This window comes from Chlorocebus sabaeus, chromosome 27 (genome assembly GCF_047675955.1).
Source record: "Chlorocebus sabaeus isolate Y175 chromosome 27, mChlSab1.0.hap1, whole genome shotgun sequence".
Taxonomy (NCBI): Eukaryota; Metazoa; Chordata; class Mammalia; order Primates; family Cercopithecidae; genus Chlorocebus; species Chlorocebus sabaeus.
In genome coordinates, this window is record NC_132930.1 from 35,612,780 (window position 1) to 35,640,113 (window position 27,334).

At 39.5% G+C, this 27,334-nt stretch overlaps 1 long non-coding RNA gene across 1 annotated transcript in view; it reads left to right on the top strand.

The window, feature by feature from the left end:
• The window catches only part of LOC103246329 (uncharacterized), a 244,336-nt gene that overhangs the window by 142,102 nt on the left and 74,900 nt on the right, over positions 1 to 27,334 (top strand). Inside the window, exon 5 of the long non-coding RNA XR_502363.3 lies at positions 1,706 to 1,811. This is a non-coding gene — a long non-coding RNA (uncharacterized lncRNA). The remainder of the gene's footprint in view (positions 1 to 1,705; positions 1,812 to 27,334) is intronic.

The window sequence follows — 27,334 nt, forward strand, 5'->3', positions numbered from 1 at the left end:
ACGTTCAAGTTTTAGGTGTTATTTGCTGTGAATGCAGAGAAAAGATGGAGTCTATTTTCACTCTAACTTCCACTGAGGAGAGATTTGCAGGCACCAGCACGTGTAGTGTCATAGACCTGAACTCAGATCCTAGATTTACCACATTCCAGTTACATGACCTTGGATGTATTACTTTCTTTGAACTTTGGTTTCCTTAGTTGAGATAGATTAAATGCCAATAAGTAAAAACAACCTATTCACATAATTGTATACAACAAATATGAATTAAGCACTTTGCTGCGCATCCGGTACTTAGCAAGACCTATTGAGGAGTCACTGAGATTTAGGGATGTTCATGACAGCAACTAGCCTAGCTTTTCCTGACCCATTTCAAAACTGATAATAGGCATGGGATGCTGCTCTGACAAAAACCTAAACATGGCAGCATTGGCCTCATTGTTGAGTGTCAAGGGAACTGATATCAAAGGTTGGAAAGATGAAGTTCCATGTTTTGCAGTAGCTAAACATTTGGTGAAACTGACACACATGACAGTTTGTAAGGCAATATATGCTAAGTAACTGTGTAGCTCTAAAGGAAAAGGATGGGGAGAGAATGTTAGTTGTGTGGGTTGGGTACTTTTGAGTGCATTTGGCAGTGTTTCAAGAATGAGATGAACTCAGGAAAGAAATAGCTAATTTATAAATAGAAATAAGAGGGAATCGGGAAAGAGTACCTACATTTGATGACTTGTAGTAGCCTACCAATTTTTTGAGGGACGTATATTGCTAAAAACAAAAAAGCCTGTAATCCTGTACTACAAATGTCTCTAAAGGTTGGAAACAACTTCTCCCACTGGCAGGCAAGGCTGGCTATAGGCCTGCATGGAGGGAAAGCTCCCCGAAACCCACCTCTGACGTGGCCAAGGAGAATGGGCAAGGGGAGCCTCTCAGAAGGAAGAACTGGTGGCCACAGAGAAATACTCCTTTGGTGGACAAAGTAATATTCCCTGGAGAGCAGAACCACAGCCAAGAACCAACTCCACCCACAAGGCAGTGAGCCTTTACGATGTTGGCCTGGCCAGCCTGGGCATCAGTGGCTGCTATATGTTTCCCATTCTTCCCTTTTCCAAATTAGATTTTATGTTATGGTTCTCTTATTGCTATTACATTGTGTGTGTGTGTATGTGTGTGTGAGAGAGAGAGAGAGAGAGAGAGAGAGATATGGTTTGTAACCAAATCTCATCTTGAATTGTAGTTCCCACAAACCCCACATGTTGTGGAAGGGACCAGGTGGGAGATAATTGAATCATAGGAGTGGTTCTCCCATACTGTTCTCATGGTAGTGAATAAGTCTCATGAGATCTGATGGTTTTGTAAGGGGAAACCCCTTTTGCTTGATTCTCTTTTTATTTTTGTTTCTGTTTTTTTTTTCTTTTTTTTTTTTCTCTGTTTCACTTGATTCTCATTCTGTCTGGTCTGCTGCCATGTAAGACATGCCTTTTGCCTTCCACCATGATTGTGAAGCCTCCCCAGTCATGTGGAACCGTGGATCCATTAAACTTTTTTCCTTAAAAGTCATCCAGCCTTGGGTATGTCTTTATCAGCAGCATGAAAACGGATTAACACAGTGTGTATATGTGTGTGTGTGTGTGTGTGTGTGTGTGTGTGTGTGTGTATGAGAGAGAGAGAACTTTTATGTTTCATTCATAGATCACTTCCTTTCTAGTTCACAGGTCACTGGATCAAGAGATGGCCACACCCAGAGTTATGCAGATAACTCCACATGCCCCAGAAGTCCAGATCACCTCGGAGGTGCTGAATACAGTGAGCAGGTGGGATTAGAGGTTGCTTACTCTTGGGGGGGTGGAGTGGGGGCAGTGGCGGGGGCAGTAGGTATGTTCTGTGTTTGGAAAGAGGAGAGGACATTGATTCTTGGTAACCAGGGAGTAAACTATGGCAGATACTTTTGTTGCTTACCATTGCTTACATATTCCTCTACATTTCCCAGCCTCCTTTGCATTGTGGTTGACTGTATGATTGATTTTTGGTCAGTGGGACGTGAGCAGACGTCATGGCGTGGGTACTTCTGGGCTGAGGTAATGAAGAGCTGATGTGTCTACTCCACATTCTTTCTCCCTCTTCTCTCCATGTGGCTGGAAGCAAATGACTCAGAAGAGGTGGAGCCCAGTAATAGAAGGAAGGCTGAACCCTGGGGGATCCCTCAGTGGTCTGCTGCCTAGGACAGTTGCTTGGCCTGCATTGAATCTTCCTGAATAGTATACACACTTACATTGTGTCTCTCCATGGAGTTTTGGGATACATTTGTCAGCGTTAGCTAGTGTCAGTTGCTCTAATATAAGCACTTTGAAAGCTTCTTGGACTATTAAGTAAAATATTAAATTAAAGAATGGAGAAAAGGTCCCAACCCAATAATAAATGCTCAACAAATGATAGCTGTTTTATAGAACACCATATTGAGGTATAATGGCATACAACATGCTATACATATTTAATATATACAACTCGATGAGTTTGGAGATAAATATACACCAGTGAAACCACAATCAATGCCACCTATATATCCATCTACCCCCCCAAAATTTTTCTCCCTCCTTATTTATTATTATTATTATTTTGTCATAAGAACACTTAATATAATATCTATTCTCTTAGCAAATGTTTAAGCATACAATAAGTTGTTAACTATAGATACTATGCTGTATGATAAATATCTAGGACTTATTCATCATATATAACTGAAACTTTTTGCCTTTTGATAGCTATTTTTATGTTAACCATAAATCCCTACTTTCTTGCCCTTCCAAAGATGATCCAGCTAAATGCCAGTTGTGAGTACTTGTACAAATTTGAGCTTTATAAATTGTGTGCTAATAGGCTAAGTAAACTGAAAATCATGGAAAGATTAGTGAGAGAAATAGATGTTGAAAACAAAAACAAAATTTACCCTCCATCTTTTAAAAATGTATGCATTTATTAAGAAAATTATCCAATGAGTTACTATTAGATTTTCATGAACAACCTTCAAAGCAGAGCGTAAAGGAAATTATAAACTCCAAGTTATTAATACAAGTTAAATACTCTCCATAGCATTTACTACTATAAACTCCACTTGCCTAAACGTTTGCTTTACTGTGTGTTCTGACTTTGACTGTTCCAGGCTGCTTCTCAGTGGAAATAGAGTAAATGTCTTGTTAATGCTGACCAAGAGCTAATTTTCCTACTAACTACCATTCACTGAGGCCACATGCTTTTTTCCTACTGGCTTTGAACTGCTCAGAACAGAGGTACAGAAGGTCCTAGTTCATACACTTTGTTTCCTCTTCAGGTATTTGGAGCATTTCCACTAGAAATGCAGCTTGCTTCATTCCACAAACCTTTTAAAAATGAGTCAAACCCTTTTATCCTTCTGTGATTTCAAAGCAACAGTAACAATAATTACAAATATTCATTGAGCATTAACTATGTACTAGGCACTATTTTAGTGCTCTATAAATGTACAAACCCATCATATGCTGTCAACAAGCCTATGAAGTAGATACAACATTATCCTTATTTTACCAATGGAGAATGTGAAATACAGAGAGGTTAAGGGACCAGCTCAACATCACACAGAAGGTAGGAAACAAATCTGGGATTTGAACCTAGGTTGTTTGGTTCCAGCAATCCAAGCTCTCAAGTGTTGGTGAAAACACATTCATGTCAAATGAAGAAAATATGCTTAAACCATGTATTTTCCTTAGTATTCATTGCTAAGATGGGTATTTGAGATGAGTACAGATTACTTTTGAAAGATGTTCTAAACGGCTAGAGGCAGCAAACACTTTCCTATCTGAATGCGATGATAAGGCTTGAACATTTTTCATGTTTTTCATGTAGTAGGCTTTGTGTGTTAACTTTATTTCTATTCCTTTGCCTGCATGCAGTATCCAGGCTTCAAATTATATCCTGAAACCCAGGTGGCTTCACCTGGGTTTTATAATACAGTGTTTGCTGAGTTCTATCAGACATGTGAAGACATTGAGGAAGAGATCAAGGAGAAATGAACCTTGCTTGAAAACCCCATCCCTTTGTATACATTTCTAATGTTTGGAGATTGGAGCTCAACTGAAATGCTTTTATTCAGGGTGGTAGAAAATGATCCAACCCAACTTCAAAGGGAAGCCACTCAGGAGGTGCTGAGCTTTTTCCCAGTTGTCAGATGGCACACAGATGCCCACCATGTGCTTGTCACTGTGGAGTACTGGAGACACGGAAGTCATGTCTTTGAGTTTGTAGTCTCTGAGTCACTTTTCATAGGTTTTGACCATGGTGAGCAAATCTGAAGGCTTCTTTATACTTCCTTGGTGATTTAGGGTAGCAGGTCAACTTATTGCAGATAGTCAAAACTAGAAAAGGAGACTAGAAAGGATCTGTTTGTAGACTGTAGGATCAGAGATTTGGAATAAGACTTGAGAGTGTTTTAATTCACTCTCTCACTCTATTCCTGATCCATCTGCATGTCCTTGGCAGATGGCCACACCACTTCTGCTGGACTGCTCCTAGGGAAGGGGGCCATGGCTTCACATGGCATCAGAATAATTCTCTGAGCAACAGTGACTGTTTCTTCTTCTGTTTTCCACATGCAAGAGCCTTTCAGATATCCAAAGGCAATTTTCAGCCTCCCCCACACCCACCAACTTTACCTCCCTTTCTTCAAGTTCAATGATTTTAAATGTTCTTCATGCAATATGATTTCAATTAGGTTACTATCTTGGTTGGCTGCCCTCCAGTGAGCCAATATCTAATTAGTGGTTAAATGACTCATGAGCAGTGTGGTAAGGTGACCAAGAAATCAAAAGTCTGAGTTATAGACTCAACTCTGCTATTGGACTTGAGAAGTCATTTTCCCACTTTTGGTCTCTGCATATTATGGCCACCTGTATTACACCTATGTGAGGTGCCTTAATTAGCCCTTGATTCTCATCCTCTGCATGGTCTCCTTTCATGGGTCAGGTGTTCACCATTTAGAATCTACAGGACAATCCAACCTCTCCTTTGGCATCATTTGTGCTTTTCTAAGGCTTGCAGGATCTCACTTCCTGGAGGTAGTGCATTTCCTTCAGGTTTGATATCTCAAACTGTATCACAACTTTTTTCCCTTAAACCCACTCTTCCTGAGTTGCCTAATTCTGTCATTAATACCACAGTCCTCTCAAGTGGTTAGGATTTTAAACACATGTTATTGGTTTTACTTCCTCTTCTTCCCCAAAACATTCAGTCATCAAATCCACATTGTCTTTCCTTTATTATATCTCTAAAATTGGCACCATGGAGCATTTCTATTATTACATTTTTTAAAAATCTAGTGTTTCCCTGGAGTATTGTCTGTGGAATCATACTCTTAAAATGCTCCATGGTAAAAGAAGTTTGGAAGATTGTAGTTATATATGGGAATCTCCAAGAGGGGTATGTCAATTAACTATTTCCATATTAAAGAACCCCCAAACATAGTGACTTAAAACAGTAACCTTTTATTATTCCTCATAAATCTGTGGGTTGCCTGGGGAGTTTTGCTGATCTTGGCTGTGCTTGGCTGGGCAGTTATGGTCTTGGCTAAGGCTATCACATGTCTAGTGGTCTTCTGGGTGTTGGTTGGTCTAGGATGGCTTTGGCTGGGTAACTGGCTCTGCTCTGTGTGTCTCATCCTCCAGCAGGATAGTCTGGACATGTTCTCAGGCAATTGAGGAGCCCAAGGGAAAAGCTGGAAATATTCAAGTACTTTTTCAAGTCTTTGTTTGCATCAAGTTTGCTATTGACCCATTGGCTAACACAAATGTCATGCTCAAGACCAAAAGTCAGTGATAAGAGTCCACCAAATGACATGGATACAGGAAGATGGAAAATAGTGGTACCATTGGTGCATTCAGTCTTCTACTGACGGGTAAAATATTCTATGTTTTACAAGAAAACACTTGATTCAAAGAATGCTAACTTGAGGAGCACGTTATGGTACAATTATTGTGCAAAGCACATTCATATAATGATACTTGCCTTCCCTTTCCGTAATCTTCTTTCCCTTGTCTAGTTTCCCTCTAACAGAAAAGGCATTATCATCTGCTTGGTAAATTCACTGGCCATGATTCACTATTTGTGGGGACGCAACCTTGAACATTTAGGGCTTCTTTGGCTGAATTCTCTTCCTATTCTGTGGTGGAACAAGGAATTATTTATCTTCTTAGGGTGGGCAATCCTCTTGTCTACATTTTTTTCCCTGTCCTCAGGTGAGGTGGATGATTTTCAATTTTCTGTTTTCATTTAGTTACAGGCAAGTCATCTCCCTACAGAGTGAATCCACCATTATTTAAGTGTGTTTTAGATCTTGGGTCTGTACAGTTGATTAAAAAGAAAACAAAACCTAGATTTAGCACTGGCTTTGCAGATTAAGGGGTTACAGGCTGAGAGTAGCAAGGTTTGCTTCAACTTCGAAGCATAAGCCTTGTGCTTTTCAACACCACTCCCAGAGATCAGTTTTTCTTCTCCCCGACCAGAGGGTAGTATTAACAGGCACTGGCTCAGCTGTTAATAAAAGCATGACTTTATCCCTCAATTGGCTATTAATTCTTACATGCATAGTTCTCTTGGCAGAGTAAAGCCCTGCATACAAGGACTCTCAATGCTGTCAAGCTGCAGTAGTTTATCTCACTCACGGGGTACTTACCACTTTCTGCTTCATGTCATAGCTCTTAATGTATGTGCCTTTGTGTGTGTGTGTGGTTTTTATTTTCCTGTACTAAAGTCTAAGTTTCTCAAGGGCTGGGATTATGTCTTGAACTTTTGTAACTTTCTATTATCCATAGTGCTTCACACAATATCTTGTGTTTATGTACATATTTTAAAAATGCCAAAGGAAACCACACAAGACTGAAACCATTCAAAAGGTTAGGTAGTGAAAAGGTGGTCAGATTTAGGAAGTAAATTTCAGGTGTGCATGCATTCTTTCACCCATTTTCAAACAATCATTAAGTGGTATCAGATACAATGCTTGGGGCTGGGCATTATCTTGTGAACCTCATTATAATGAGAAAGAGATAATATGAAATTGAAATGATTACATTCTGATGATAGATTATTACCAGAATGAATGAGGAATGGGAAGAAAGTAAAGAAAACATGTTTACTTGGATTTGGTCTCAGGAATGGACAGAATCCTTGGTTCAACTTTTATTTTGCTTTCATGAATAAACCCATACCTGATTATGGAGTATGATTCTTTCAATTTGCAAAGGGCCAAAAGAAAATGTTATAGAAACCTATGAGAGGATAAATGTTCAAATTTATTTTCAAATTAGCCCAGACTTGATATTATATATTTTCACTTATAATATTATTTTTTGAAATTTGCATCACAATTTATGCTGTAAGCTTCATTCTTCAAACCAAAATACCAGACTGTATCTAGAAGAAAGCTAATGGTTCAATAATATGAAGCATAGAGTAGTGCATACTTTTTATTTCAATGATTTTTTGGGTACATGTAGTTTTCAGTTACAGGGATAAATTCTTTAGTGGTGATTTCTGAGATTTTAGTACATCGCCACCCAAGCAGTGTACACTGTACCCAATTTGTAATCTTTTATCCTTCACCCACTCCCAACCTTCCCCCTCTTAGTCTCCAAAGTTCATTATATCATTCTTATTAGTAGGGCATACTTTTTAATATAATTGAAGCCTACATTAATTGTAGCATGAATGTGAAAGGGTCTTGTTGGGCAAGCTGCTCTTGGGACCAGACTTATAAACACAAATCCAACCTTAAAAGTTGATGAGAGACGTACATTTACTAAAGGCTTTGGGAAGAGATGGATTACATCACACATTGAACAGCAAAACATAATTCAAAGCCTTGCCATTACAGGACTATGAGGTGAGCTGTGTCCTCCCAATTCACATGTTGAAGCCCTATCTTCCAATGTGATGGTATTTGGAGGTGGGACCTTTGTGAGGTAATTTAGTTAGGATGAGGTCATAAGGGTGGCCCTCAGGAAGAGATTATTGCCCTCATAAGAAGAAACATGAGAGAGCTTGCTTCTTCACTTTCTGACACGTGAGGACACAGAGAGGAGGCAGCTGTCTCCAAACAAGAAAGAAAACTTTTATTGGGGAACTGAATGACGGACACCTTGATCTTGAACTTGGCCAATTCCAGAGCCATGAGAAATAAATTTCTGTTGTTTAAGCCACCTAGACTATGGTGTGGTGTTATGGCAGCCTGAGCTGACTAATGCAGTATTACACCAGAGTACTAAGTGTAAACTAAGACTGTCCTTCACACACCAGAATATATGATAACTCTACCCATTAACCTTCCTTCTTTGCTCCTGAGTCCAGTTGTCATTTCTTCTGATCTTAAAACACATCTTAAATGTCCATCTCATTAGGGAAATGCAAGTTTAAAATATAGTAATGCAACACTACATACCTGGCTAAATATCATGGCTAAAATGTAAGATTAACAGTGCCAAAAGCTGACAAGTGTATGGAACAACTAGAACTCTGATGCAGTGCTGATGAGAGTATAAAATGGGACAACCACTGTTTGGCACTTTCATAAAAACTTAAATATACCCTTATCATGAAATCTAGCAATTCCATTCTTAGGTTATTTAACCAAGATAAATGAAATAATAACATGTCTACAATAGTTTTTTTTTTTTTTTTTTTAGCTAGGGTCTCGCTGTGTCACCCAGGCTGGAGTGCAGTGGTACAAACATGGCTCACTGTAGGCTCGACCTCCTGGGCCCAAGCTATCCTCCTGCTTCAGCCTCCTATGTAGCTAGGACCAGAGGTACATGCTGCTACACCTGGCTAATTTAAACAAATTTTTTTTTTTTTTTGATAGAGACAGGGTCTCACTTTGTTGCCCAGGCTAATCTCAAATTTGTGAGCTCAAGTAATCCTCCCACCTTGGCCTCCAAAAGTGTTCAGATTACAGATGTAAGCCACCACCCAGTCAATAGGAAGTTAATAAAAAATATTCATAGCAGCCTAGTTTATGATAGCAAAACAATGGAAATACAATATCCATCTATAAGTGAATAAATGAACAATTTGTGGTATATCTATATTACATCCATATGATACGACACTACTCAGCAATTGTATTAGTCTGTTCTCATACTGCTAATAAAGACATATCTGAGACTGGGTAATTTGTAAAGGAAAGAGCTTAACTCACAGTTCCACGTGGCTGGGGAAGCCCCGCAATCATGGTGGAAGGTGAATAAGGAACAAAGTTGCATCTCACATGGCAACAGGCAAAGAGAGCTTGTGCAGGAGAACCTCATTTGTAAAACCATCAGATCTCGTGAGACTTATTCACTGCCATGAGAACCATATAGGGGAACCTACCCCCATGATTCAATTATGTTCACCTTGTCCCGCCCTTGACACGGTGGGATTATTACAAGTCAAGGTGAGATTTGGGCGGGAACACAGTCAAATCATATCAGCAATAAAACTGGAAACAACCGAAATGTCCATCAATAGGTGAATAAATAAATAAATTGTGTAAATCCTATCTGATATATGTAACATGGGCAAATCTCATAAACACTATGCTGAGCCAGAGAAACCAGTTACAAAAGAGAAGATACTGTGTGATTTCATGAAATTCTAGAACAGGCAAAACCAATCAATAGTGACAAAGTTGATCACTGGTTGCCTGGACTGGGGGTAGGAGTAGAACTGAAAGCAAAGGGGCTCCAGCAAAGCGTTAGAGGGTGACGGGAATTTCCTATGTCTTGATTGTGGTGTTGGTTACAATGGTAGACAGTGGTCACAACTCATTGAACTGTACATATAAAAAAGTTGCATTTTATTACAAAATTGATTTAGAAAAAAAAATCCTGAAAATAATTTCCACAGTTATCTTGAGAATTCTGACTCTTCCCTTCAGCTTGCATGCTCTGTTCAGAAAAGCAAATGCTATAGTATTTGGCAAAAATTATGATGATTTATTGATCTTCAGACATGCTGTGAGTTGTCCTTATATTATCATATCACAGATATATGTCTGATAAATGTTAGAAAATATTGAAATGTACTGTGATTTGGTAGTTGTTTTGAATTATTATCTATAAACTGGTCTTATTTTTATATATTTATTTTAATTTATTTACTTATCTAGGCACAAGGTTCTAAACTAAAAATCAAAAACTTTTATTGGCTACAGCCACTCTGTCCTTAGAACAATACTTCTGGCTCATCTTTACCTTCTTTTCTTTTCTTTTTTTTTTTTTGAGATGGAGTCTCGCTCTGTCGCCCAGGCTGGAGTGCAGTGGCTGGATCTCAGCTCACTGCAAGCTCCGCCTCCCGGGTTCACGCCATTCTCCTGCCTCAGCCTCCCGAGTAGCTGGGACTACAGGCGCCCGCCACCTCGCCCGGCTAGTTTTTTTGTATTTTTAGTAGAGACGGGGTTTCACCGTGTTAGCCAGGATGGTCTCAATCTTCTGACCTCGTGATCCACCCGTCTCGGCCTCCCAAAGTGCTGGGATTACAGGCTTGAGCCAGCGCGCCCGGCCCTTTACCTTCTTTTCATTAAGCCTTCCATTGTCCTGGATTTAAATGCCACGTAACAACAAAAGTCCAGCCTAGAGGTAACTAGGCACCAACTTGAGTAAAGATTGGTCAAGTTATCCCAACTATAAGCCACCAACACAACTTAAGAAGTGGAGACTGGCATCAGCATCTGGTAACCAGCTGTTTCAACTCCTTAAAAAATACTTTAAAAGTCTTCCAGATGAAACAAAGTATGCAGGTGGTATCATTTAACTTGATGACATGACTCACTAGGCTTCAGGAATTGGGTTCCCAACAGTTTTCCATTTGAGCTGTTAAAACGTCAAAAGAGAAAGTGGCTGATGGTGGACGCTGAGGGATATTGTTTGGTGTTTTCAACAAGAATCTAGTCCCATAGCTGGAAGGGATCCATGACATTACTGAACCCAGTTGTTTGCTTCAGGCATGAGGAAGCACTGTGCAGAAAGTTGTCAACAGCAGAGTTCTTCCAGGGCACCTCTTTTTGGCCCACTCTGATGCCATCAGCTTTTCTGAGTTTTGCTTAGTGACTAGATTCAGGTCTCCACCCAGCTCTGTGGACTGACAGCAGAGCCTGAGGCCACCAGGGCTGGGGTGGTTTCTAAGAGATGGTTTCCAGGTGTCTGGCCCTTTCGTTCTATGAGCTCCTCCTTACATCTCACCGCTGTCTCCAGGGCAGCGTCCTTGAACAGAAAGATCACAGAGTTATTTTTCTCCAAACAAGGTTTTTCAAAAGCAGAGGCTCCGAGCTAGGACATGATGTTCCCAATGACAGCTGCTGATGCCAGGTCTAGACACCATGTTTCCTGCCTTCAAATATGCCTACATTACCCTCAGGGTATGGTGTGGTTTGAAGCATTTTGGAGAAAAGACACTAATCCAAAAATATATCCTCAAAAATGCTACTTAAATGTTCTCTCTTTGGATTTACTCTCATAAATTGCAAGGTACAATGATGGGTTTTCCTGAGCCTCCTAGACCAGGTTTGAACCCCTAATAGTCACCCTGTGCCATTAGCTCCTGGAATGCTCAGCTGTCTAGCTGCTAGCGTGCCACTCCAGTGAAGATAAGGATTTGAGTTGGTCTTGGTCACCAATGAACAAGTCTGTCACATAGCAGCCAGTCACTCACTATATAATTACTGAACCAATTAATGAGTCAATCTATCAGTCTTTTGTGCTTTGGTAAAAATGTGCTTAATACCAGAGTTGCTTTTATAATAATCTACTAACACCAGCATATGTATGGGGGTAAGTGTACAGGGATGTTATTTGGAGGAAGGAGAGGAGGAGAAAGCCTGGTTGACTTTTAAGTGGGAGTTTGAGTTCAAACACTAGCTGTTCTGTGCACATAGGGCAGGTCACTGAGGACACTGAGTTACCTGCCCTAGATGTCATAGCAAGTCCACAGCAGGACACTGAGGCTCCCTCAGAAGGGAAGCGTCTTCTTGACACTCATGCTGTTTGGAGAATGAAATGAGATAATGCACATGCAAGCACAATCTCAAATGAGCTATGTTTGTTAACCACATTGTGAGAGTTTCCTGTGAATACATTTCTAGAATGAAGCATGTGGATGAATCCATAATTCTAAATGTTTTAAAATAGTGATTTTCAAGGTCTAATATTGTATATGGAACTCACTGGTGTGATAGGCAGAATTCAAAGATGAGCTCCTGGTCTCTCAAAGATATCCCACCCTAATCCTGAAAATGAGTGATTGTGATGAAATATCGCTTCACTGATGAAATGTCATTATATGATATAGTTGATCTTAAGATCTGGGGTGGGCCTGATCTGATCCCATGTGCCCTAAAAGGCAGAAAGCCTCCTCCCATTGATTGCAACATAGGATTTCGGAGAGATGTGAAATGTGAGAAAATTTGAGGCAAACACACTCAGTATGCATTGCTTTTTGGAACCTGGAGGAGACCACATGAGAAGGAGTGCAGGCAGCCTCTAGGAGCCAAGAGTTACAGCTCATAGCCTGTGAGGAAGCATGGATCTCAGTCCTACAGTTGTAAAGAAAAGGAATTCTGCCAACAACCTCAATGAATTTGCAGCAGATTCTTCCTCGGTGCCTTCAGATAAGAGCCCAGCCCTGCCAACTCCCTGATTTCAGGGATGTTAAGACTGAGTAGAGAATCCAGCCAACCTTGTCCCACAGTCTACCCCCACTTCTGACCTAGAGAATTTGAGCTAATAAATGGGTGCTGTTTTCAGTCACTAAGTTTATGGTCATTTGTTAGTCAGAAAAGAAAATGAATCTACCTGCAGCTCTGGCTATAATGATGACACATTCTGATTCAGGGGGTATGGGATGGAGCCTGAGAGTCTGTGTTTCTAAGACATTCCAAGGTGATATCAATGCTGCTGGTCTAGGGATTAAATTTTAGGAAGCAAAACTCTAAAGAACACAGCATTACAACACAGTCAGTCAAATCTTTTCTTCACCAATAATATCCCATTTAGGAAAGAATGGGATTCTTATTATTTGGAAAATAGGGAATCATAGAATAATGTGAATTCTTATTGTTAGTTATCTTTCCTGCCTATTTCCTGATAGCCTTTTCCTAGAACCATTTTTTTGTATTTTTCTTATTTTTTCTATTTTTCTATAAACTCTGGAATTGTCTTTCCAGAGCATAATGTGGTTCAGTGGAGAGAGAAGGGCTTTGCTGTCCTTCATTAGGGAGCAAATTTCATCTCCCCTGGGGTACATTTTCAAAAGTCAAGGGGCTTCAGTTCTCCCTATAAAAGGGGCCTATAAAAAACCTTCGTCACAGGATGTGATGGTCAATTTTATATGTCAGCTTGGCTAGGCAATGAGTGCCCAGTTGTTTGGTCAAACATCAGTCTAGATGTTGCTGGGAAGGTATTTTATAGAGAGGATTAATATCTATAATGGTTTGACTTCAAGTAAAGCAGATTAGCCTTGATAATGTTGGTGGTCTTGATGCAGTCAGTTGAAGGTCTTAAAGGCAAAACTAAGATTTCCTGGGAAATAAGTAATTCTGCCTGAAGACTGACATGGAAATCCTGCCTGAGATTCTAGCCTGCTGGCCTGCCCTACAAATTTCAAACTTGCCAGCACCACAACCATATGAACCACTTCCTTAAATCTATCTATCTATCTATCTATCTATCTATCTATCTATCTATCTATCTATCTATCTAATCGATACAACAGTGAACAGTGTTGCAAACCAAAGAAACCAAGGGTTTTGCCAGTTCTGGACATGGATAGAAGAATTACTTTAGGTTAAGAGGAAACCAGGAGTGCAGATTGAAAAATAGCAGCAATAACTATCTATCTATCTATCTATCTATCTATCTATCTATCTATCTAATATCTATCTATCTATTTCTATATCTATCTAATCTATCTTCATCTATACCTTTGGTTTTGTTTCTGTAGAGAACCCTGACTGATACATAGAAGTTGACAGGCATAATGGCATACTGGAGATATTAATGAATGCTCATTATTATTTGTAATTAGTATCATTCCATGTTTCAGTAAAATAGATGAAGGAATGTATGACAGGAAGTATCTATTGTGGATTCCTGTATTTCATGCCCCTTATTTGGTCACATCTGCTGGTGACGTGCTTAATTCGTTTCCCAATTTAAAGGGCTATTTGGTGATGGAGATTTAGCAGTTTTCAAGAATTACAGACTATGGAGATGATTATCTATGCCATAAGCAGCCAAATTAGGGATCATGTTATAATATCCCTGTGAAGGGAACCTGAAAGTAGTTGTAGGGGGAGGATGGGCAGGAAGGAAGTTCTTATGAAATAATACCTGGTGTTACAATGGGAATGATACTAGTGCCTCCCCTTCAAGTCATCATTTCTGATTGTCCACATTTGTCTTCCAATGGGCTTGTGAACAGTGTTGCAATCCAAAGAAACCAAGGGTTGTTGGCAGTTCTGGACATGGATAGGAGAATTACATTAGGCGAGAGGAAACCGAGAGTGCACAGATTGAAAAATAGCAGCAATCTCGTGTACTTGTATAGTGTTTGCAGAGTAAGGGGTGATTTTACTTTCATTATCTCATCTAACTTTGACAAGCAGAGTGTTGCTATCTTTGTTTATACATGAAGGCATTGAGGCACCAAGACTTTGGGCTTTTCCGTGCAAGTTTACTCAGCAAGCCAAACACAGACCCGAGATTGAGCCCAGGACTGTCTGGTTTTAGGGACAGTCCTTTTTCGTCTGCAACAGGCATCTTGCTATGTTATCATTGCATTCCAGGAGGCTACCAAAATCACCAGCCTTCAGAGATAGCAGAAATTCTTCTTCAATCTTTCTTCCTGGGTTGAGTGGAGAAACTTAGTGATTATGGGGAAATTCTTAGGACATAGAGCTCTTTGATGATAGAGGCATTATATATTACTCAGTGCAGGAAGGAGGGGTGAGAGTTGTCAAGGAGGATGGGAACTGGCAAATGCATAATGAGGCTAAGGTTATTAGTGCTCAAGAATTGAGGTCAGTTATGTTAAGAGGAGGGTTATGAATTTTTAATGTAGATAGAACAGACAAAAATTTTCGGGAGGAAATTAATTCTCTTGGTGGTAAGGCACATTAACACTTCCTGAAGATGCTCAAACACTGATGTTTTGGGGGGTCAGGAAAGAAAGAGAGTTGAGTGAGTTGGCTGTGTAGAGGATAGTGGAGAGTCAAGGCCACTTTGGAGAATTGGGAAGTCTGTCCCAACAAGACATCTATACGCCAAATTTTTGAGGACACTAGCTTCCTATCTTTACCTCTAGGACCAAACAGTTCCATCCTCCCCAGTCAGAGGGCAAGAGTTCATGTTCCCTATCCCTGGGGAAATTGGGAGAGAATGCACTGAGCCCAGTTCTGCCCTTTAAGTGGGAAGGAGACAAGCCTATGACATTGAGGAGATGCTCGTTGCCATAATGGTACCAAAGGGTGAAGTGGCTTAACCAAGCCAAAGGCTCGACTCTTGAATCTTCCTCCTCCATTTCCACTCATCACCTCACTACCTTTCATCTCCAGCTTTGCACAGCTTGAAACAATTTTTCAAACTATTTTGGAGTTTAAATTTTTCTTGGTTCCAGTGTTGTCTTTGGGCTGCTGTAGCAAAGTATCATACATTGGGTGGATTATAAATAATATGAATTTATTTCTTACAGTTCTGTAAGTTGGAGATCAGGGTGCTAGCATAGTTGAGTTCTGGTGAGGGGCTCTCTTCTGAGCTGCAGACTGCTGACTGCCTGTTGCATTCTCATATGGTGGAAAGAGGGTGAGAGAGTTCTCTGGGGTCCTTTTCTAAGGGCACTAATTCCATTTACAAGGGCTTTAACCTCATGACCTAATGACCTCCCAAAGGCACCATTTCCTAGTAATGTTATATTGTGGATTAGGATTTCAATATTAATTTTGGGGGGACACAAACATTCAACCCATTGCAAGTGTGTATTCAGTTATGGGAAAGGCAGTAGAGGCAGTGTCCTAGGTAGGTCTCACAGTCCCCCCTATACCGGGTTGAATAGCGTCAGTTGAAATTCCATGTTTGCTGAGAACCTCAGAATGTGACCTGTGCAAATGTAATTATGTAATGGGTCTTGAGATGAGGAGATCATCCTGGATTATCCAGGTGGGTCCTAAATTCAACAGGTGTTCTTATAAAAGACACACAGAGGTAGCTGGGTGTGCTGGCTCATGCCTGTAATCCCAGCATTTTAGGAGGCCAAGGCGGGTGGATCCCTTGAGTCCAGGAGTTTAAGACCAGCCTGGTAAACATGGTGAAACCCTGTTTCTACAGAAAATAAAAAAATTAGCCGGGCGTGTTGGTGCATGCCTGTAGTCCCAGCTACTCAGGAGGCTGAGGTGGGAAGATTGCTGGAGCCCGGGAGGTCAGCCTTCAGTGAGCTGTGAGCATGCCACTGCACTGCTCTGTCTGGGTGACAGAGCATGACCATGTCTCAAAAAAAAAAAAAAAAAAAAAAAAAAAAAAAAAAAAAAAAAACATAAAAAAAAGAAAGACACACAGAAGGAGGCATAGAGAAGAGGAGATGGTCATGTGATGATGGAAACAGAGATTGGAGTAACGTAGCCATGAGCCAAGGAATGCCTGGAGCCCCCAGAAGCTAAAAAAAGACAAGGAATGGATTGTGCTCTGGAGACTTCAGAGTTAGCACTGGCCTCAACAACACACTGATTTTGGACTTTTAGCCTCCAGAACGATGAGAGAATACATTTTTGTTGTTTTAAGCCACCAAGTTTGTGGTGATTTGTTGTGGCAGCCCTGAGAAGTTAATCTACCTCCTCCATAGTCATCCCAGGCTTCAGCACCTCTCTCCCAGGCAGTGGGAAGCATCATCTACTGGGTGACAAGCAAGTTAAAAGAAGATTAGGGTTAATTCCCTGCTAAGCTCTCTGGGTTCAAATTCTGGCTCCAGTGCTTACTAGTTGTGTGACTTTGGGCAAGTTATTTAATATCACTGTGCTCCGGTTTCCTCATCTACAAAAGGGGGACAAGAGTAGGACATGCCTCATAGAATGGTCAGGAGAAGGAAAGTTATGCTGCTGTAACAAATATCCCCGGATCTCAGTGGTTTCCAACAGCAGAGGGTTATATCTGTCTGATACTCTGTTTTTATTGTGGATTGGTTGGGAGTTCTACTCTATATTGTCAGAAGCTCATTATTACAATTGCCTACCTTGTTTATACAGAGGTAAAGTTTCCTTTAAACTTTGAAGCAAAACTGGATTAGAGCCCAGCCTCTACCTGTTATCATCCAAATGACCTGAGAGATACACTTGGTCTCTCTGAGCCAGTTTCCTCATCATGAAAAAGAAAATTATATTGTATGATTGAGGCCAAGAAAAAACATGTAAGAGACGGCTTAATGGAGCATCTGAGCATTGCTGGCACCCATGGTAGAGGGAAAAGAGAGCTTAGAAGGGCCGGCAATCAACAGCTCAGCTTGGAAGCCACCTGCTTTTGAGTGCAGCTCGTTGTCAGCACTAGTCACATGACTGCTCAGCCCCAAGGTTCAGAAAGTGCCGGGAAGGTGGAGACCTGACAATATTTGTTGAGAATAATTAATGACTGGTTTATAGGACTGTTGTGAGGATGAAATGAGACAATACCTGTAACACCTTAGAATAGTGCCTGACACACAGAGTAAGTGCTCAATAGTATTTATTAAATAAACTCCTTCCCAGAAGACATCCCTGTGGGCCACAAAAGACAGGCGCTGGGCTGGTTGTGCTAAGGCATAAGAAGAGTTGAGCCTAGTGTTGCTTCTTTGGGGCCTGTGGTCCTAATATGGGGCTCTGGAGCTAACAGGCATGAAACCTTCACTTTACTAAGCCCCAAAGTCCTCTCCCAGTGCAATGAGAGCATGAGGGAGCATGATATCTGGAGCATCTCTCAAAAAGGAAGCAGTTCAGGATCCAAGTAGTTAGGTTCCTAGGGGAGGATATGAATGTTTGGAGAATTTGCAAAAGAAGCAGCAGAGCAAATCAGAGGTTAGAGCTCTCCTCAGACAGAGGGAGCCCAAATGAATGACTAGTTATTCACATTTCTACAGGTGTACAGTGAAACTCTAGTCCAGAGAAGGCTAAATTTGGTATTCCTAAGCAGATTATGGATCATAGCATTACAGGGTGGGCACCCTGTGTCACTTGACCTGGCTGTCTCTCCAAGGGAACTTATCCTTTGGCCATTTTTTTCTTTCAATGAATAATCTATTTGATTTCAAAAGTGTTATTAACTGGGTTTGTGTATTTAGGTTATCAACATTTTTCCCCTTGAGAATAACTTCTCTGCATTGTATGAAGTCACGTGAATGTTGATTAAGGGAAGCTGCCTGTGCATGTAAATGCTGATGGAAGGAATGGGTGTTGATCCCAAAGGGAAAGGCCCCATGAAATTCCATTTTCATTAACTGAGAAACTACTGTATGCCAGGCACTGTTCTAGGAGCTGGGGATCTGGCAGGGATCAAAACAGCTCTTGTGTGTTCTTCCTGGAAGTAATGAAAGGGGAGATTGGGAGACCCAGTCTGCATGTTGAAGCCCATGAATCCATGTGGCATTCTATTTACATGCCAAAGAGAGCAGTATGTTAAATTCAAATTTGGCTAGAAGTTTGAGATTCTGACATAACTAGGATAAATCAGGAACCCCTCTGAGCTTTTAAATGAGAATGATTCATCATTTGTTTATATTTTTGCTACTGGGCAAGTAGTTACCAACCACCCACCTTGTAACAAAGTCTCTTCTGGGCTTGAGATATAGTGATGCACAAAGTAAACAAGGTTCTCTTCTTCTGGAGTGAGTGTTCCAGAGGACAGAGGCAGAACATAAAGGAGAAGTGAACAAAGATCATATTCCACTAATTCTTGGATGTGCATCTTGAAAACTTCTAATTTAGAAATAATTTTAAACTTATAGAAAAGTTGCAATAATAATAGAACTAGAAAATGTATGCATGGATATTTACACAGAATGTATCCTGGTATGTGCTTAACAACCAGATCTTCAAAACAAAAATGATCTTACTTTACAGCATTTACTAATTTCCAGAATATGAACCCAGATGACTTGGGAGGGAATTAACTTCAATCTTCTTTCAAATGATGCTTCCCACTGCCCAGGAGACAGGTGCTGCTATATTGCATCTGTAGAATAATAATAGTAAAATGTGGTAAACTAATTAGGAAGTTATGAGTTTTGAGTATTTGTTGCTTTATTTTTAATAACATTTATTTAATTTTACATTTATATAATTTAATTTTAATAATGCTGATGTTGAACAACTGGTGCACAAAATGCTGGGGAAGTAAAAAAATCTACTCTCTTGAACCAGAATGGCTGTTTCTAGCACAGCATGGGCACACATACATATGTATGCAAGTGCACATATATACATGCATGGACACACATGTACACATGATGGAAATTATGAGCTTACACTGATTGCAACCTCTGATTTTAATCTAGACAGTTGTTTCTTTCCTTCCCTCACTCCATATTTGAGCATTCCTTCTTCCTTAGTGAGAACCCTGGATCTCAGCAAAATCAATGACACATTGCTCACTTGCTCAGTTCCATCAAACATCTGAAACACTTCCCCCATACCACTGGGAGAAATAAACCTACTAAATGGAATGCACTTTTCCCCTAATCGTCAACCTCACCCAAGACTGAGGGTCCACAGTGGAATACTGTGCCAGTTACTCGAATGAGTGACCAACCCCCCCACCATTTGTATGGTTTTTACATTCATTTTAAATATAACTGGGTTTATTTATTTTAGTTTGTTTTTTATTTTACGTTTCCTTTCCTCCTTCTCATCCTTTGTTTATTTTGTTTTATTTTTAAACAAGTAGAACATAAACATGCTTCTGAAAATCAAATCCATACAAAAATATGTACTCAGAATAATGCCACTCACTTCTGCATTCCTTCCATTCTGTTGTCCTTCCCCATCTTCAGTGTTCTATGCCTTATCCTTCCTCTACTTCTTTTTGTAAAGATAGTAGTTATGTGCGCCGGGTGTGGTGGCTCATGCCTGTAATCCTAGCACTTTGGGAGGCCAAGGTGGGTGGATCACTTGAGGCCAGGAGTTCAAGATCAACCTGGCCAACATGGTGAAATCCCGTCTCTACTTAAAAAAAATAATAATAATAATAATAATTGGCTGGGCGTGGTGCCGGGCATGGTGGCAAGTGTCTGTAATCCCACCTACTCTGGAGGCTGAGGCAGAAGACTCGCTTGAACCCAGGAGGCAGAGGTTGTAGTGAGCTGAGATGATGCCATTGCACTCCAGCCTGGGCCACACAGCGAGACTCCATCTAAAAAAAAAAAAAAAAAAAAAAAAGATGTATGTTTGGTATGTTTGTTTTCTTACTTTTTCTTTTTTTACACAAAACAATGCCCGCTATAGACTTTTTTTTTTCTCTGCTTTTATCACTAAATATCTTCTAGAAATCACTCCATATAACTTCATAGAGCTCTTTCTTATTTTTTTTCCAGCTATACAATACTCCACTGGGCGTGTGCACTATAATTTATTTAACTAATGTCCGATATTTGAAGATTAAAGTCATTTCTAATATTTTCAGTTATCAATAAAGCAATGAATAACCATGTGCATGTGTATTTTCATATCGTTGAAAGTGTATGTTTAGGGTAAGTTCTTAGATGTGAGATTGCTGAGCCAATGGATAAATGCTTTATTTGTTAGAGATTGCCAAATTCCCCACTATAGAGATTATGTCATTTTACATTCTCACTGGCAATGGCTAAGAGTATCTGCTTCACCTCATACTCATATCGCCAAGCTTTGGAATGCCTGTCCATATCATGGTGAAGAAATGCTATCTCAGTGTGGCTTTAATTTGCATTTTTTTAATGAATGAAATTGGACATCATTTTACACATTTGGGGCCATTTTTATATCTCTTTGTGTTAGTTGTTAGATGAACTTTTTAAACATTTTTAACATCTTGGAAATGGAATGCAATATTGATAGCGTCATAATTTAATTGGTGGCATTTTATCGTTATAGAACATAATGATGTCTCTTACAAGCTACAGAATCTTGGACTTGATAAAATACTGCAAATAAGTAAGAAAAAAATGCTAGTTTGTAATAAGGCTTGAGGAAGTAAACAAGATGGCACAAGTGAAAAGATTCAGTACTCAGTTGTGTGGATGTCTTATCCTTCAGTAGGTTGTCTTAACAGTCAGAGTGAAGTGGAGAAGCAAAGCCAATTGTTTGACTCAGGCACCAAATTGCCCAACAATCCAAACATCTTTTCTTGATTCAGTTAGGTGTATAGAGCAGTTGGGGCAACTATTCTGTGCCTAATGTCAGAGACTCGTTTATGTGCTTAAGGAAAATAATTTATTGCATTTGAATTACTTTGATAATTATAATTCTCTGTATCATTTTAGTGTACTTTAAGCAGTTAAAAAAATTGGCTTTGAAATCTGGAAGTTTTGAATTTGAGCCAAACCCCTGCTTTCTTCCTGCTCTATGAGCTTGGGAAATCCACGTGGTCCTTGTGAGCCTCAGTTTCCTTATCTGGAAAACAGAGCTGGCAATTGTAGGATTCAGGAGAGAATGCAATGTGTCAGACAAACCTTTTAAATAAAAAAGAAATGTATAAATGCTGCCTACTTTTCCTATACTTTTGGTTGCTTTATATTCATCTTGATCAAGATATGGTCAACTCAAGGTTCCAAGAAGGCAGGAATCTCCTTATTTGTGGTCTTAATGTAAGCTATAAGGCCTTCAGAAAAAATACAGGAAACCTGGTTAAATTTGAATTTCAGATAAATAATGATTTTTAGTATAATTATGTGTCAAATATTGCATAGGGCAAATTTATACTAAAATTTTTTTTTAACCTGAAATTCAACTGGGCATTCTGTAATTAAGACTTACTGCTAAACCTGGCAAACATATAATGGGAATAGGAGAACAAATATTTCCAAGTGAAATGTCATGCCCTTGGTTCAAGATGGTTAAAAATCAAAATTCAATGTCTATAGATGGATGAGTGGCTAAAGAAAATGTGATATATAATACAATAAAATATTATTGAGCCCTCAAAAGGAATAAAATGATACATGCTACAAAGTGGATAAACCCTGAAGATATCACGCTGAGTTGAAAAAGCCAGACACAAAAGGATAAATACTGTATGATTCCACTCATATGTGATACTTAGAATAGCCAAACTCATAGAGACAGAAAGTATTCTACTTCAGGGTTTATCCACTTTGTAGCAGCCAGGAGCTGAGGGGAAGGTGAAATGGGGAATTATTGTTGAATGAGTGTGGAGTTTCATCTAGGGGTGATGAAAAAATTCTGGAGATGAATGGTAACGAGGGTTGCACAGCAATATGAATGTGCCTAATGTCACTGAATGGTGCACTTAGACATGATTAAATTAGTACATTTTATGTTGGGTGTATTTTACCACAATAAAAACAATCAAAATTCACTGCTGAATTACTTCCCTTCTCTGATTTTCAGTTATCCCATCAAAATAGGGGAGGAGAGTACGGCTGGGCTCTAAGATTAGCAAGGAAAGATTAGGAGAGTGTGGCCAGCTTCTGAGTTGCTCATTGTTTTATTGGAAATATGAGCTTCCCCCCATCCCACCTGCACCCGGGCTTCTAATTCAATAGGATTCAGATATGGTCAGGAGCCTCCAGGTTTAATAAGCTTCTCAGGTACATTCTTAGCAGCAGGAGAGGCTAATTCATTAGAAGAATGAGACACTTTAACGAGGACTTCAGGAGCTGAAATAATTAATGGAGCTCACTAAATTCCTGTATTCACACCAAGCCTCCTCCTTCTGGAAGAAATATCTTTAGATGTCATAAAAAAAAAGAAAAAGTTCAAAGCTGTTGAAATTCAACCCAAATAGAAAGTCAAAGGGCTTAAATAAAATATGTCTAGGCTGATTTCCTGCCCTGACATAGATTTTCTTAATCTATTTTTTCTTCTTTATCTTTCAACGTTCCTCTCATATACTTTGCACATTTTCCTCCTGAAGTTTTCAGCTTTAACTTCAAACTTAGCTTTTTGAGAAACACCGCCATGTACAATATTGATCTTTGTCTTATTAGCCCCTTTTATCAAAGGAAGAATATAATATTTGACTAGGTGTTAATCTGCAGATCAAAAAAGATTTCAAATTGTCTTTAGAGAAAAGGTCCAGAATATTCATTACTGGAAGAAAGAACGAACACCAAATTTACAGACTTCCAAAAGTTACTTAAAAAAATATCTGCCTACACTTCAGAACTCCAAAGTTGTCTCGCTGGTTTATATTAAAACACTTAATAAAAATCACTACTATAAGTGCTTCCATGGTCCAAAATGGGCAATCAAAGCAAGCTGCCCATCCTATAAGAACTTCCTTCTTTGTTTTATGTAATGTAACACGGTCTGGCCCTTCCTTGTCTATAAACAAGGCTAATGAGGTCAGCCTGGGAGTCAAAATTCCAAAGGTACTGCGAATTCACTCATTCATCACTGCGAAATCAAGAGAACTCATTTATTAAGAGTGTAAATGACTCTTGGAGAGGTACCCTATGATATAATTGTTTATAATAGTCAGTGTATATGAAATAAATTTTTCTCAAGGGCAGTTGAAGAGGGAGCTGGGAAATGTTTGTAGAGGGTTAAGAGTGTCAATTTTGGACACAAATTTTGCTTCAATTCTGGCTCTGCCTTTACAAAGGATGTGATGTTAATAAAACTACTCAGCCTCTTTGTAAAAGATAGATAATAATTCTTATTATTAGCTCTGCAGCTGGTGCCCGAGGTACAAAAGGTAGATAATATTCTCTATATCAATAATAATACAAATAATAACAACTAGTATTTTAACAGCAAATCTTTATATAAGCCCTACTCGATGCCACGTGCTGTTTGAAGTGCTTCGTATTTAATAATCAAATTCCCTCTGCAGCCCTCTGAGGGTTGTTCAGCTCTGTCACTATCTTACAGATAGAGAAACTGAGGCACAGTATGGAAATTAAATAGTGTCACTAGAACGGAAGCTCTCTGAGGGTAAGGACTTTTGTTCATTTTCTGTTTTCTTCACTATGGTGGCCCCAATCCCTAGAACAGTGCCTGGTACCTAGTAGAGGTTTAATAAAGCTCATTGAATAAATGCATGCTTACACATGTAGTAGAGTGCCTGTCTCAAATAAGGTGGCAAATAATTGGCTAGCCTCATCCACCCTAATATCTATTATGCTTTGATTATTTGCTTATTGGGTAGTTCACCTTGTACCATGCATAAAACCAAGTGTTTTACATTTATTAACTCATTTAATTCCCACTGGAATTCTGTACAAGTATACAATTATTTCTTCCATTTTATAGATGTGAAGACTGAGACCAAGGAAGATTCTTACTTACCCAAGATCACACTCTTAATAACAGACATAGTCAGGACTCAAAATCAGGTCTGTTTGACATCAAAGTTTATGTTTTCCATCACTGTGTAGTAATGCTATATAATGTTCATATATTTGAAATCTGAAATCAAAAGAGAGGTTAACAGAGACAAATATAGCCAAGCATTTATGACAGAAAATACTTAGCTATTTTAATTTAATAGCAGTTTATTCTCTTTAAAAAAAAATTTTTTTTTAAATTATTTACTTTGAGTTCTAGGGTACATGTGCATAACGTGCAGGTTTGTTACATATGTATACTTGTGCCATGTTGGTGTGCTGCACCCATCAACTCGTCAGCACCCATCGACTCGTCATTTACATCAGGTATAACTCCCAATGCAATCCCTCCCCCCTCCCCCCTCCCCATGATAGGCCCCGGTGTGTGATGTTCCCCTTCCCGAGTCCAAGTGATCTCATTGTTCAGTTCCCACCTATGAGTGAGAACATGCGGTGTTTGGTTTTCTGTTCTTGCGATAGTTTGCTAAGAATGATGGTTTCCAGCTGCATCCATGTCCCTACAAAGGACACAAACTCATCCTTTTTTATGGCTGCATAGTATTCCATGGTGTATATGTGCCACATTTTCTTAATCCAGTCTGTCACTGATGGACATTTGGGTTGATTCCAAGTCTTTGCTATTGTGAATAGTGCCGCAATAAACATACGTGTGCATGTGTCTTTATACCAGCATGATTTATAATCCTTTGGGTATATACCCAGTAATGGGATGGCTGGGTCATATGGTACATCTAGTTCTAGATCCTTGAGGAATCGCCATACTGTTTTCCATAATGGTTGAACTAGTTTACAATCCCACCAACAGTGTAAAAGTGTTCCTATTTCTCCACATCCTCTCCAGCACCTGTTGTTTCCTGACTTTTGAATGATCGCCATTCTAACTGGTGTGAGATGGTATCTCATTGTGGTTTTGATTTGCATTTCTCTGAAGGCCAGTGATGATAAGCATTTTTTCATGTGTCTGTTTGCTGTATGAATGTCTTCTTTTGAGAAATGTCTGTTCATATCCTTTGCCCACTTTTTGATGGGGTTGTTTGTTTTTTTCTTGTAAATTTGTTTGAGTTCTTTGTAGGTTCTGGATATTAGCCCTTTGTCAGATGAGTAGATTGCAAAAATTTTCTCCCATTCTGTAGGTTGCCTGTTCACTCTGATGGTAGTTTCTTTTGCTGTGCAGAAGCTCTTTAGTTTAATGAGATCCCATTTGTCAATTTTGGCTTTTGCTGCCGTTGCTTTTGGTGTTTTAGACATGAAGTCTTTGCCCATGCCTATGTCCTGAATGGTACTACCTAGGTTTTCCTATAGGATTTTTATGGTATTAGGTCTAACATTTAAGTCTCTAATCCATCTTGAATTAATTTTCATATAAGGAGTAAGGAAAGGATCCAGTTTCAGCTTTCTACTTATGGCTAGCCAATTTTCCCAGCACCATTTATTAAATAGGGAATCCTTTCCCCATTTCTTGTTTCTCTCAGGTTTGTCAAAGATCAGATGGCTGTAGATGTGTGGTATTATTTCTGAGGGCTCTGTTCTGTTCCATTGGTCTATATCTCTGTTTTGGTACCAGTACCATGCTGTTTTGGTTACTGTAGCCTTGTAGTATAGTTTGAAGTCAGGTAGCGTGATGCCTCCAGCTTTGTTCTTTTGACTTAGGATTGTCTTGGAGATGCGGGCTCTTTTTTGGTTCCATATGAACTTTAAAGCAGTTTTTTCCAATTCTGTGAAGAAACTCATTGGTAGCTTGATGGGGATGGCATTGAATCTATAAATAACCTTGGGCAGTATGGCCATTTTCACGATATTGATTCTTCCTATCCATGAGCATGGTATATTCTTCCATTTGTTTGTGTCCTCTTTTATTTCACTGAGCAGTGGTTTGTAGTTCTCCTTGAAGAGGTCCTTTACATCCCTTGTAAGTTGGATTCCTAGGTATTTTATTCTCTTTGAAGCAATTGTGAATGGAAGTTCATTCATGATTTGGCTCTCTGTTTGTCTGTTACTGGTGTATAAGAATGCTTGTGATTTTTGCACATTAATTTTGTATCCTGAGACTTTGCTGAAGTTGCTTATCAGCTTAAGGAGATTTTGGGCTGAGACAATGGGGTTTTCTAAATATACAATCATGTCATCTGCAAACAGGGACAATTTGACTTCTTCTTTTCCTAACTGAATCCCCTTGATTTCTTTCTCTTGCCTGATTGCCCTAGCCAGAACTTCCAACACTATGTTGAATAGGAGTGGTGAGAGAGGGCATCCCTGTCTTGTGCCAGTTTTCAAAGGGAATTTTTCCAGTTTTTGCCCATTCAGTATGATATTGGCTGTGGGTTTGTCATAAATAGCTCTTTTTATTTTGAGGTATGTTCCATCAATACCGAATTTATTGAGCGTTTTTAGCATGAAGGGCTGTTGAAAAGCCTTTTCTGCATCTATTGAGATAATGATGTGGTTCTTGTCTTTGGTTCTGTTTATATGCTGGATTATGTTTATTGATTTGCGAATGTTGAACCAGCCTTGCATCCCAGGGATGAAGCCCACTTGATCATGGTGGATAAGCTTTTTGATGTGTTGCTGAATCCGGTTTGCCAGTATTTTATTGAGGATTTTTGCATCGATGTTCATCAGTGATATTGGTCTAAAATTCCCTTTTTTTGTTGTGTCTCTGCCAGGCTTTGGTATCAGGATGATGTTGGCCTCATAAAATGAGTTAGGGAGGATTCCCTCTTTTTCTATTGATTGGAATAGTTTCAGAAGGAATGGTACCAGCTCCTCC